The sequence below is a fragment of the Stegodyphus dumicola genome, chromosome 1 (assembly GCF_044657685.1).
Source record: "Stegodyphus dumicola isolate Sdum_Otavi_A_Nest chromosome 1, ASM4465768v1".
Classification (NCBI taxonomy): Eukaryota; Metazoa; Arthropoda; class Arachnida; order Araneae; family Eresidae; genus Stegodyphus; species Stegodyphus dumicola.
Window position 1 is genome coordinate 217,433,563 of NC_140768.1, and position 14,302 is coordinate 217,447,864.

The 14,302-nt window shown below is 31.3% G+C and overlaps 1 protein-coding gene across 3 annotated transcripts in view; it reads left to right on the forward strand.

Annotated features, from left to right (window-relative positions):
- The window catches only part of LOC118179414 (uncharacterized), a 245,971-nt gene that overhangs the window by 74,768 nt on the left and 156,901 nt on the right, over positions 1 to 14,302 (forward strand). The window lies entirely within an intron of this gene.

Consider the following 14,302-nt stretch of genomic DNA (forward strand, 5'->3'; position numbering starts at 1 on the left):
TAAATTGCTGAATATTGTCAGTATTTGAAAAAAGACTAAAAAGAACTGTATATCACATTTTGAAGAAAAACGAAGACGATTGCCGACTTTTTTCAAAATTATTAACCCGGCACACACACATATATAGTATATTTTTCTGAGCTTCTGTTTATATTTAAATTTTTACGAGCTGTGAAGTGCGATTTCTCATTTTTCTGCTTTATTCCGAAATTGCACGTTGCGTCTCTTCGTTCTTAATTTTTCGCCTCTCCATTAAAGACTGGCCGGCCGTGCCTAAAAGAGCTATCATAAAAAATAAAAAAATATATATATAATGATTTTAATGCGCGTAATTTTATAAAAATATTTTTTTTCTTATTAGATATCTCATGATTTCCTTGTTTTTTTTTATTTAAATCAATCAGATTAAAAAAAATAAAAAAAACCTGCATTTATTACTTTTTAAATTGATACTCATTAACAAACACATTAAATATGAAATTAAATATCATACGCTTTACTGAATGGCAACGCTTTAGCGCATGGAAGCTAAAAATATTTTATTTTAGGCAGTGGCAAAACATTGTTTTCAAATAGGTGAGTTCGTTTATTATAAGTGAAAGATAAATATCTCCCATTTTTTCCGAATGGCAACAATTTGGCAAGCTGGAAATAAAAAGGACTTATTTAAAACGATATTATCCTTTAAATCGCTAATATTGTTAATCAAATATTCATTAAATTCAAACAAAATATGAACTAAAGAAAAGTATTCCAAATTCGGGCTTCGAAGTGCACATGTTTTGGTTAGAGAGCAACGTATTTTAAAAATTTTTGCATGTGTTCAAATTCTGTTGTCTTTAGGTGCCGTCATTTTCCATAGTGCCAGGGACATATATACAGAATCTTCAAAATTGTATAGTTTAATAGTAGAAATTTAAATTTAGCATTGCGAAAGCATTAAAACGTTGCAGAGCTTGTATTGGTTACAAAAACTTTTGTTGTTTTCGATATCTCACGAAGATTTATATTCAGATTTGTCTCAATTTTTACATACGAGTATATTATGATTTCTGTTATTTTCTGTTAGCTTTCATTCAGCAAGAACGCAGCGCGACGGATGAAAATCTATTCGTGGTATGGGGAAAAGGAAAAGAAAGTGTTTTGGTCATTTAAGTACCATTTACGAAAGAGTCTACGACCTCTTTTCTTCCTGCTTTGTTATTGTAATCTAGAACTGGTTGTTGAAGAATGTGTTCTTTACCTTTAATAATGGTCATTCGCGAAGCAGTTTGAATGATTGTGGCTAGGTACTGAAAGCAATATATTCAAAATTCAAAATTTTCGTTAGGCGTATGAAATTAAAAACTGTGAATTCAATTATCTTAATTTGGTAAATCATCTGCTTAATATTAGACTAAAGCAACAAATTTATTTATTTATTTATTTGTGTTTTGCTTAAGAATTAAAGACACTACACTTCGTAAAACCGACCATACATCGTATATTTTCCAAACGTCAGTGTCTCAAAAAGGGAATGAAAGTAGAAATGCCGAGGAATTAATTTTATTGTTCTTTATATTCAGACAAATAAAAACAAACGAAAGTTTTTTCATTAGCAACTCTTTAAAAGGCTGTTTAAAATTTTTTGTCCCTCTTAAACCGAGTATATTTTAAGCATTTAAAAATATTCCTGCAACATGAATTAATGGAAAAAAAGTGTAAATTTTTATGATTTAGTAGATATCTAAATTGCTGATCGTGATTATATAAACATTCTAATCAATTTAGATCCTAAAGTATATATATATCCTAAAAATAATGGCCTTCGTTCGTGTTGATTTTTTCACGAATAGAGAATACGAGCTTCTGAGTTAGTGGTTTATTAGCCCAAAAGGGACGTTAGTGCCGAATGGGATTTTAGTTTGCGGCATTTTGCGTCGAAACACTTAAACGCGTAGTATCATTTTTTAAAGCCTACAAATATTATCGCCTTGTGTGTTAAAGAAATTAAATAATAGAAAAATGAATATATGCATGTTTCTCGCACTGTGAGAAAACAACGGTACACTTTGAATAACGTAGTCCTCCACACGTACATCTACATCGCGAAGCCTGAAATTTAAATTTCGAATTTGTTTTATTATATATTTTATATTTTGTAAAACTTTAACAAAATTTGATTAACAAACTCAACGATTTCAAATCGAGCACTGGCAACGTTGTACGGAATAAAACATTTTTATCTCCAGCGCACGAGACTGTCTATCGGAAATTCTAAAGATATATTATGTTTAAATATTTTATGATTTTGCTGTTGAATCGAATTTTATGGGGCGTAATTAACAAAAACATGATATTTAATAAAGTTAGCGCACGAAACGTTAATAATAAAAAGGAAAAAAAAGTATTGTAAGTCATTGTAGTACGAAAACGGATCACTGATATGATAACTGAGAAAAGACTGAAAAAAAAAAAAAAAAAAAAAAAAAAAAACAGAAAAATATTACGCCAACAAATTCTAAACGTATACTTCAATGCTGCTTTGAAAGTTGTTTGTAATTTTGTTGGTGAAGTATATGGCTTAAAGTGCGAAGAAAATAATTCTTAATAAGAAAGCTAAAAAGACAAAAAAGAAAATGGGCCAGGAGAAGTGAGTGTAACAGCGGTCTGGTATACTACGAGCTCAGCGAGATTAAACAAAACCTTAGCAAATCCTTTTAGGCAATACAATAGTTAAAATCTAAAACTTTTTTTTTAAAAAAAGAATAATACAATTACTTTTAATTTGGATAATTCGCAGTCTGATATTGATTGTTACAATTTTGTAAGAAATTTGTTTTTTAAGTTTTGAGATTAAAGCTCGAAACTTCTTTTCTGATCGCTAACAAGGTGCAATTGCAAAAATTTATTTTTCGTAGTTTAATACTATATTTGGTCTGAAAAATAAAATTCTCATATTTTGTGAAAATTGATCGTATAGTATCTATCTTCCTTTTTAACTATTTATGATTTGATCGTTTTTAGACGACTTATTGCTACCAGTCCATATTTTTCGAAGGTTTAATCAGTAAACATCGTCTTGTTTTGAAAATTTCGGTCCCTCAAGAAAAACACTTATTTTAGAATGCTGTTTTCAATGCTCAAATGCACAATAATAGCCTTGTTCTTTCGCTTCACATTTGATCTGCAGCTTCTGTCCTTCATTTAATATGATAGTCCTTATAACTCTTTTCTTTGGTACAAATATGGTTAGTTAATTTATGGAGATGCTTTTCATGGACCAGTTATGAAAAATTATTAAAGATTTGAGGATAGTTTTGTATTTTAAATAATAATCAAATAAGTCTAACTGAATAAGAATTATGGAAATGTGGACATTTACGAAATAATGAACGATATTAATAAAAACTGGAGTTAATATTAAATATTGATCTTCGTGTTTCTTTGAAAAAGATAGATAATGGCTCTAACTGAAGTGGAAAAAATTTAAATTTGAGTTTATGATGCAGGTAATAACTTTAAAGAATTTTCAAATTATGTTTCGTGTTTTCCAAAAAAACTTTTTTAGATATTCTTTAATTGAAATTTTGTTTTAAGTTTGATTTTGAATGTACCCAATTTAAATTGAAATACAATATGTTTTAATTATTTGAATAAGTATAAACTTTTAAAAATTTAAAATAATTCCTCGAAGTAATTGTTTAATAATTTGTAAATGAATAAAATCTTTAAAAGAAAAAGTTAAAAGAAAATGCAGTAACTTATATGTAAAAGTTGTTTGATAAATTTATACAACAGTTGACAATTGCAAGACAAGTCAAGTCTGAATACCAAACCCAGGAAGGAGATACCCACCGCAGCTTTCCAGGAATGCATGATCAACTATTTCGATGTATTAAAGTCCAACAAACTCACGCGAGACACCAGGTTACTATCTTTCAACCAAAAAAACGGAGTCTACTCTTTCAGTTGTGTAGGCATACAGTTCTGCTTCTAAGCAGAGTAATTTATGCTTGGTGTCCAGTTTTCATATTCAAGATTCAATCAAACGTGAAATATGTGCATTTTATAATTTTGTTAGTTTTCGTGTTAGACGAAGCTTAAAATTGAAAAATTGTTTGAATGACTCTTTTTTTCTCTTCCTGGAAATTTCTATTTATTTTTCCAGTTCAGAAAGTACGGGAGAAAAAAACATTTTATAACTTGCTTAAAGTTAACTTTGAATTTCGCATCTACCGTATGCTACGCAGTTCAGGTATATATATTTTTAAATATTAGTGTTATATATTATTTACGAGTAATTAGCTGCTTTCAAAACTCTACCGTATTCATTACGAAAAGAATATATTGTCCTAAAGAGTATAGATATATTTTAAGCATTAGCTTGCAGTTTAAATAACATTGGATCTCAACTCATGTGCTAACGGCAGTGTTGAAGCAATGTATAACTGAATCGTTTTCTTTTCGTATTTTTTACGTGTTGTGTCTTTAGCTTGTTTCTATTAGTTTTATGTTTGATTGGATTTGATTATATTTGATTTATATATAACCAGGAGAAGTTTCCTAGTTTCAAGAGAGGAAGCGGTTAGCATTTATTTAGCGGTCAAGTGTTTAGTTTTAGTCTTATGAATATATATACATATATAAATCTGAAAGCTTTCCGATTTTATATTACGCCCGAAGGGGATTTTTTGTAACTTCTTTACCTTTATTTATTAAATATCATATTCTTCGCACTTAAACCATAAAATTCAATTCAAAAGCACTGTCACAAAATATTTAAAAGGAGCATATCTTTAGAATTTCTGATAGCCAGTCTCGGGCATTGGAGATAATTTTTTTTTCTGTGCAGTGTTAACATTTCTAGCTTTGAAATCGTTGTGTTAATATAAAATTCGTTAGACTTACAAAGTATGAAATATATAATAAAAACAAACTCCAAATTTCAAATTCCAGATGTCCATATTCGAGTGGAGGATTACGTTATTAAAAATTTTATGTCTCTAGGCAAGCGCGTAAGTACGAAGAAAATGGTGTTTAATAATTAAGCTAAAAAGACAAAAAGAAATGAGTTAGCAGGAGTTAGTGTAACAGCAGACTGGTTGACTACCAGCTAGGCGAGAGCATAAAAAAACTTTAACAAATCCTTTTGGGCGATCGTCAAAATCTGTAATCTTTCAGATTTTTTTTTATAGTCAATAGGGTGTTATTGAAAACAATAAGTTATGAACGTATAAGACATGTAAGCGGAAATCATCAATGCATCTTTGCCATGACATTTTAGAACAATAATATTAAGATATGTTTTTTTTTTTTCTTTTTACCTCCCGCCAGCCTACGTAGATAAGGGAGGCAAAGTTTTCTGTCCAAAAATTCGATTGTGAGTCTTCAGTGAATGAACACGAATTAGGGTCCCCGCAAGACTTTTTACTATGATGTCTGTCGGTCTGCATGTGTGTGACGATTTTTTCGCCCATGATAACTTCAAAAAATTTCTTTTTGTCCCTATAGAAGCTTTCTGTTTTCATGTAACGATTTGATTAGATTTGGAGTAAAATAAGGTAACCGGAAGTGGCACTTTAATTGAAGCCCATAGCAGTTTTGCAGCAATTAACATAACATATTGTTGCTTATATATTGTGATAGGTGAACAATTATTTATCAGTGCCTAATATCGCGAGTATGTACCTATAGTTCAAAATGAATTTATATATATTGATGCTACAGAAATAACATTCAAGCAAATTAATATGTCATTCATTTCAAAATGTTTATTTCAAATATATTATAAACAATTGATTCACTTTAATAAAAAAAACAAATATTAGTCAACTGCCCAATAAAATACAATTTTTAATGAAAAGAAATAAAGAGCCAAACGTTTGATTATCTTCATATAAATACAGAAAAAACAGTTTTTACACATAGTCAGTTAATCCTAATTAAATATAATTCTAAATTTCGTATTTAAGACCTTGATATGTATTGGAACAGCGAATTAAATTTTGTTTACAAAGGATCAACTGGAAGTGAAACTTCACATAAAGCTCGTTGCTGTTTTAAACATTGAATTGGTGAGAGGTCTTGTGCTGGACACATCAAATATTTTTTTTTTACCTATGGCTATTGAAAAACTGAAGTAACTCTTTCCCGAATGAGCTCTAGAAAGCTTAAATAATTGGATTCATCCTGTTTATATACAGACAGCAGAAACAAGGCTTTCTCTTCAGGAGAAAGCTGCAATCCTTTCCTGTCCCAAACAACTCATTTACTGCTAACGAGTGTGACGCCTTACTCTTTTTTTTTTTTTTTTTTTTTTCTTCACAAGAAGGGACAGCGACTGCATACAAGAGGAAAAAATGTAATAAATAAAAGAGAAGAACAATCACCGGGGGTGTGTATCAGTGACCCGAGCTCTGCGAAAAACGGTTTTTACATCCCTCATTAACGGATGATACGAAACGTTACGCATACATGGTTCTCAATTTGCGGAAATGTTAAGGGTCCTTTCATTTCTCAGCTGACGCAAACTCTATTGTACGGAATCTATAGATCCGGATATATATTTATTAGGATGTGTATTCGCTATTCATTGTGGCGCTCTTCGGTCACCGAGTTTGCTGTTGTTCCTCCATTCTATTGATGCCTTCTTCATTCTCTTCATGTTCCTTTCGATAGTAATCTCCAGCGCATATGGATTTCGGTTTTTCTGTTCGAGGAAATATCGAACTTCATTGCTTCCGCGAGGTTATTGGGTTCTGTATCTGATTCTTCTGAATGCTTTTTTTTTAAATTTAAGAAGCGTGGTTAATATCTCTGACAGATCAAAGAGGAAATGGGTACTAAGCGAACGCAGTGCTTCTTTATAGACCCAGTAATCTTTAAACCAGGTACGGACAATTTCAGTTTACGCGAAGTCCAATTTAAGATATATCTGTGCGCCTTCTCCCTCAGAATACGTTTTTTTCAACCAGAAAAGACAACTACCGATTAAGCAAAGCGATGCACATAATTAACTGAAAATCAGTTGGATTAATTCGAAGTAGTTAAAAAAAGTAGGAAAAAATAAAAAACAATATTTCGATTAATATAAAAATAGTATGGCTAATTTATCCGTATCTTCAAAGAGATTTATATGGAGAAGGAGTTCATTTGGTTGCGCAAATTAAATCAATATTCAAATCAAAAAGACTATTTAAATAAAAAAAAGGAAAAACATCACTACCGATGAAGAAATTAAACTACAAATGGCATAAAAGAACAATACAGACGATATAACGTGAACAATGTCTTTGAGTTTAAACTCGTGTAGAAATGTCGGTTAGATTCCTTTCTTTCTTTCTTTCTTTTCTTTTTCTTTTTCTTTCTTTTTTTTTTTTTTTTCTTTCTTTCTTTTTTTTTTTTTTTCTTTGTGAATCCTACAATGTTCATATATTTCAAATTAAGTGCAATTAAATTATTTACTCAAATGGATAAAAAGTACTTCCAAATGCTAACATGATTTGCTACACATTTCCCTTTCCTTTTTGTAATTCCAGGAGACATTTTTATTTAACGATGATGATATTTAATTTTTCCAACATTTCGAGATAAACGAATTAGATTTTAACACAAAACAGCGTTAGCCCGAATAGGCTATTAGTCTCGAAATGTGATTTTGCGCCGTCCACTATAAACAACTGTATCACTTTTCAAATTGTTGCCACCAAATATTATCGCCCTTTATTACTTTCAAAGATATTAAATAATGAAGAATCTGCAGGAAAACGATGGTACCTAGAGCCAGCCAGTTCTGAATAACGTAGTCATCCACCCAAACATGAGCAAAAGGAAGCCTGAATTTTGAGTTTCAAAATTCTTTTATTATTGTGAAACTGAATTTTTTATTAACAAACTCAACGATTTGGAAGCGAGCAGTGGCAACACTGTACGGAATAAAACATTTTTATATGCAGCGCGCAAGACTGTCTGTCGGTAGTTCTACAGATATGCTGTTTTTAATGTTTGGCAATGGTATTTTTATTTCATCGTAAAACTTGGAAATTTTTTATTAACAAACTCTAGGATTTGAAAGCGAGCAGTGGCAACAACTTTGGAAATAAAGCAGATTTTCATCTCCAGCTTGCGAGACTGTTGCCACTCGGAAAAAAAAGGGCGAAAATTGTTGTTTTTCGGAGTATTTAATTGATGTATCTGATTTTAGCTTTTTTTTTTTTTTTTTTTTTTTTTTTTTTTTTTTGTCTTCTTCCGAAAAAGTGGACGTCGGCTTTTTCCATTACCCAGAAAAAAACTGTAGAAAGTTTAGTGACGATAGCTATAGCAGTAACTAAGTTATTAGAGGACAAACACACAAACTTTCTTCTTTATATATATATAGATTAATGTCATTCTTATTTCGATGTAGTATAGTCTCAATAACGTGCCTATCTTTCTCATTTTAGAGATCTTCACGTTATTTTTTAAATGTTCAAGTTAAATGTAAAAGCGGATTTCCGAAAAGGACAAATTTCTTTTACTAACGTGAAGTATATATTTCATTTTTTATCATCATTATTTGCTTTATCTTGTGTAAACCTTTACACTTACCGACCTTTTGTTTTTATTTTTCCTCACGCTATCATACACCTTTCCTGGGAAACGAAGTGCTTTGTTCTCTCTTCGAACTTGCCTCCCACGTGTCTCTTTTCCCGCGAAAACAAAACCGGCATTTGGCGTGACTCCATTTGGCTTCCTGAGAATAAGTGCTCGATATCGGGAAACATAAACATCCCAACAAACAAATGAACGGTCATCGGAAATCATAAATACGTCCCAAGCGTGCCTTCCGCTTTTTTTAAACAGCAGCTTTCAACCCGTTACCTCATTCATAGTTTGTTATAGTAATTCGGCACATCCTCTGCGCGTGAACATGCTCCAAAAGGTAGATCAATTGATGGCTTTTTAGGAACGGATTTCATGTGCGTAAATGCTGCCACAGCACGATTAGGGCCCTATTGACCCCGAATTTAACTAAAAGGTGGAGGGTCGATATGGATTCCGTTGTTGACTCCATTCCGTTGTGTGCTGCCTTCTAGGGCATGCTTTTCGGAATTGTTTCACCGTTTGATGGGCTTTTATAGACGTATTTTATGTGCGTAAGCATTGTCAATGCTCGATAAAGCCATATTGACCTCGAATTTAATGCATGGTGTTCCGTTAGATATTTTGCTGTTTATCAATACAAGGAACATGGTCAGAACTTGTGTAGTCATCGATGTCCTTGAAGGGTGCTGTTGAAGAATTGAACTGTAATAATTGCCTTTTCCTTTTGCTTATTGTCCTTGTGAATATGCATCAGTAAAATTTCCCTTTCTGTTCATGCTTAGCTTTGCATAACGTATTAAAAATTCCAGATTTTCATGAGGAAAATCTGCTGTTTTTATGATTTAATTAATTCTACTTGGTATTTTGACTGTCAAGTCGTATTTTTGTATGTGAGCTGATGCATCGCTGTACTTGCTGTACCATGTCTAAAATCATTTCTTCTCAATAGTAATGTGCATAATCAGAATGCTGTAAATTAACAAAAGGCTTATTAATCGCGATCAGGCAATAAAGTAAGTACTGTATTGGATGGAATAAAAATTGGCTTCACATACAAGACTACCATAATTTCTTAAGTTTATACAAAAATAGAGCTAGCATATAAAAAGCCCGAATTTTCTAAACTTAATACTTTCAAGAAACTTCTAGAAACATATTTATATGGTTTAAATATAATACCTTTCTATGAATTTAAATAAACAGTTTTCTTTTACTTAAATCTCATCTGATAAATATATTAATAGAGTTTTTAAAATATTGACTCGCGTATAAGATGGTTTCAGAAATGCATTTTAAAGGAAAAATAGTGTCTTAGTTAATACATTATTTTTCAGTAATTCTATTTACTATCAAGAAGTTATTCGAGAGTTAATACTAGTTAGTTATTTTGCAGAGATCAGGCAGTAAATGAAAATTTAAATATAAACTAATGTCCAAATCGCTTTTACCTTTGTTTGAACTGTATTTTTGTAACTCTGCTTAAACTTGTTATATATATATATATATATATATATATATATATTTAATATTTTTGAGGCGTAGTCGTGATAGCAGAGCGGCAAGACGGGACGAAAAGTTGATACCAAACGAAGTTCAGCTAATTACCATCTTTACGTCGAGGCACATTAGAATAATTCTTCGTAGACATTATATTTTTTGTTCATAAACAATTACAATAATTTCTTATATACACAGATTAACAGGGCGATATCATTTTAGACGGACAAGCAAAGCAGCGTGGATCTTGGCGTGGCGGAAGATAGGAGGAGAACATGACGCAGTTTATTTGCGAGCGGTATTTATACTAAGTACATGCAGAAAGTACTATAAGCTATGATTGGTTAATTTGAGTTGCTATATAATCATGGAAGGATCTCGAATTTGGGAGAACTGATGAATTTAGGGGGAGAGCACCAAATGTAGAATATTAATTTTGAGGTCGCCAATTATTTTTAAAGCAGCTATCGTATTTTCTTATATCTTACACATGCACATATAGTACAAATAATAAATAACAATATTTTTATTTACTTATCCTAAAAGCTACGTACATCCGGTAAAAATATTAGCAAAGGGCTTACTTCTTAACCTATAAAAACAAAATGTCAAATTCTAGTTAACTGTTTTACTTTCTACAAAAATAAAAAATAATTATGCATAAACAAGAAAACATTTAAAAAAATAAAAAAGGAAATATATCACAGAAATTACTTACTAAAATAACGAGTAAATTTAATTCTGCAGCACAATTTATGCCAGCTATTGCCAGGCATTTTTTTCTTTCACGTCAGTGCATCTAAAAGGTTCTAAGTCGCAGTAATGAGTTTTCAAAAAGTTTTCACATAAAGTTGAGAGAGTTAAATTCTTATAAAGTTTCCTGTCAAAGGAGATTACCGTTAAACGTGCTTATATATTGTACAGTTCAAGAAAATTAGAACCTTCCGTCTTCTAACAGAAAGCTAAACGACAGAACTTCATCCCATTGTCTTGATATTGAAAAATCTGATACTAAATAATTAATTTATTGAAAATAACTGGATTTTTTGTCACACCTATTTAAATTTCAAGTTAACTAGAATGCGCTGATCGAATTTAAACGCAACAAATGAGACGAAAACTCTCAAGGAGTGGAAGAATAACGGGAGTCAAAGTGTGATTATGACTCAACAACAGTTGCTTTTCTTAGACTTAATAGAACAAGGGCTCACAGGTTATGGACAAATTTAACAAAGAATAGAGAATATAAATGAAATAATAATAATAATAATAATAATAAATGAAAATATATAAAAAAAATCTGAAAGCTAAGGGGCTAGGGACCTTTTTTTAACGTTTTCTGTGTTACCTTTATTTATTAAATATCATGTTCTTCGCACTTAAACCATAAAATTCAATTCAACAGCAATATCGCAAAATAAATCTAAAATGAGAATATCTTTAGAATTTCCGATACACAGTCTCGCGCGCTGGATGTAATTTTTTTCCAGTGTTGCCATTGTTCGCTTTGAAATCATTTCTTAATCAAAAACTCATAAATGCTATACAAAATATGAAATAGATAAGAAAACAAAATCCAAATTCCAAATTTGGGCTTCCAGATGACCGTATTCGGAGGAGGTTTACGTTTTTCAAAATTTGATGGCTCTAGGTACCGTTGTTTTACCACAATGCAAGAAACATACATACATTTATACAGATACTTCATTATTTAATTTCTTTAAATATAACACAAGACGATAATATTTGGTGGCAAAAGTTTGAAAAGTGAATCAACGCAGAAAGTGAATCGACGCAAAATACCAAAACGAAATTAATAGCCCTTCTGAGCAAATGCTCCTTTGGGCTAATTAAATTTTATATACTGCATTATTATAGTTAAAAGATACCTGCTGAATGTATTAAATATTTAATGCAAATTTTTACCTGAATAAAATATCAGAAACCAATCCGAAAATATGCTTTTAAATAATGAGCTTTGTTAAAGATGTAGCATTCCCAAATTCTCTTAAACATCGTAGAAAGTAATTAGGGGAGGTCTTTAGTGTATTTTTTCTTCGCATTTGAAATAAATACAAAGATAATAATTACTGAAAGAGGACGCCATGTTTCGCATTATGCAATTAAACGTAACTATACCGATAAATTGTGTTTCATTGAGCAGTTACTCGAGTGTTATGTAGTCTTTATTGTTCTAATGTTGCGTGTGTGTCACGCGCTGATTTAACTAAATACCTGCTAATTTATTGTTCAGAGAAGTACGGGTTATGATGACCCACATTCTTCTCAAAGTTTTGTCGCAACTCTGCTTTCAATGTGCCATTGAGCAAATGAAGAGCTGACTTTTAAGCTAGGTGTGTTCTTTAGTTCATTTTCAAAATCTGTATTTTTGGTCGCCCCCGAAGCAATTTTATGCGGTCCGCGAAGACATATGTATTTGTTGCGAATAAGGTGCTGCAAAGATTTTAATTTTAACTGTTTTCAGTCTGAACTACATTGTTTCGTTTCCATTTAGATCCGGTATAAGCAACCCTGCAGAAAATTTATACGTAGAACTAATTAATTCGCAGCGTCATATATATCTTATTCGAGGATTTGAAGATACAGATTTTACTAACTTTTTTTCGTACTTACCAAATAAATGAGTTACGAACTTTTGCACTAAGAATAATCGCTTTATTCGGGAATACATTTATATGTGAACAGACTTTTTTAACAGTAGAAAATTAATAAGAAAAAAACCCGATGAAGATAATTTCTAATAATGATTCTCCAAGGCTAAAAACTTCATCAGAAAAAAAAATGCCATCAGGAGTCAAGGTGTACTGAGAAATGAAGAAGTTTATAATTATACATATGTATTTTTATTTGTGTGTGTCCAGGAAAAATTATAGTGTAGTTTGTTATCATTTACTCTCAAGTTTTGTCCCACTTGGTAAATTATCACTGAAAACTTAGAAAAGTATTCACAATTTGTTTACATCTACTTTAAATAAAAGTAAGTTACTTACATTAACATCTTAATTAACGATTCATTAAACACGTCAGAATTATTTGAAAGAAATAATAATTGAAGAAATAAATAAATGACACAATTATAACACCATTTTTTAATTCCATGTACGAAGTTAAGGAAATATTGTACTCTCGAAAGATTTCGGTATCTTCTTTCAACGAAAATATCCATTTTGACCGCTCTCGAATCTATTTGAAGGATTGGATATAAAATGGATTCAGAAGGGTTTTTTTTGGTGAAGTCTGTACGTACGTCCGTATGTATGTATGTATCAGCATAACTCAAAAACGATTAGCTGTAGAATGTTGAAATTTTGTATACGAAACTGCTATAACATCTAGTTGTACACCTCCCTTTTCTGCTGCAATCGGCTGCACCAAACACAGATATATATATATATATATATATATATCCACATTCTTACTAGGCTCGGTGAGCTCTGTGTTTATTCTTATATGTTTGTAAATTGCATTTTTTCATTTACAAGTGATTGAATTATGCTGATCTTGTGTTCCGGCTAAGGTTTTTATGCCTATTTAGGTAATCTGCACGCATATACTTATAGAATTACTAGCAATTTAAAAGTTTGAGTGGCGCTAGGCCTAAGGAGGCTGCCATTTGTTTACATTTGAAACTCTTAGTAGAATAATGAAATAAATCAGTTGGCACACCTACTTCAGAGTCTTTCTGCGCAGTGATACCAAAAGTTAACTTTCAGTTTTCTGCATTAAAAATTTTCTCTTCGTGCCCGCTGGTCGAATTGCTTGTTTTTGCTTAGAAACTCTAATTTTAATTATAAATATTGTTTTTTTAAAACTGTATTTAACTGTATTTGGTGTTTTAGGTTTTCGTGTGTTTTAAAATTTTTAATAGAGATTTTTTTAATGTATTTTTGGATTGCCGCGAAGCGGGAACTGAGTTGATTAAATGTGTATGCCTAATGAAAATCGAGAAAATACCGTAATTTCCGGAAGAAACGCCGCGGCATTTACGTGTTTAAAACTTAAATTTTCAGCGGGTGCGGCGTTTCTACCCATGCGGCGTTTAGGTGCACTAAAAATAAAATATTTCCTATGATGGTCATTGTACATAGTTTGGATGGCCTTGTCATTGTGCATAGATTGGTGCTGTTCCCACACAAAAGACCACTCAGTTGCTTTTTGCGAACGTTATTTTGTTTACGTTCTTTCCCTTGAACGGACCTACATCGTCACCACCGGAAAA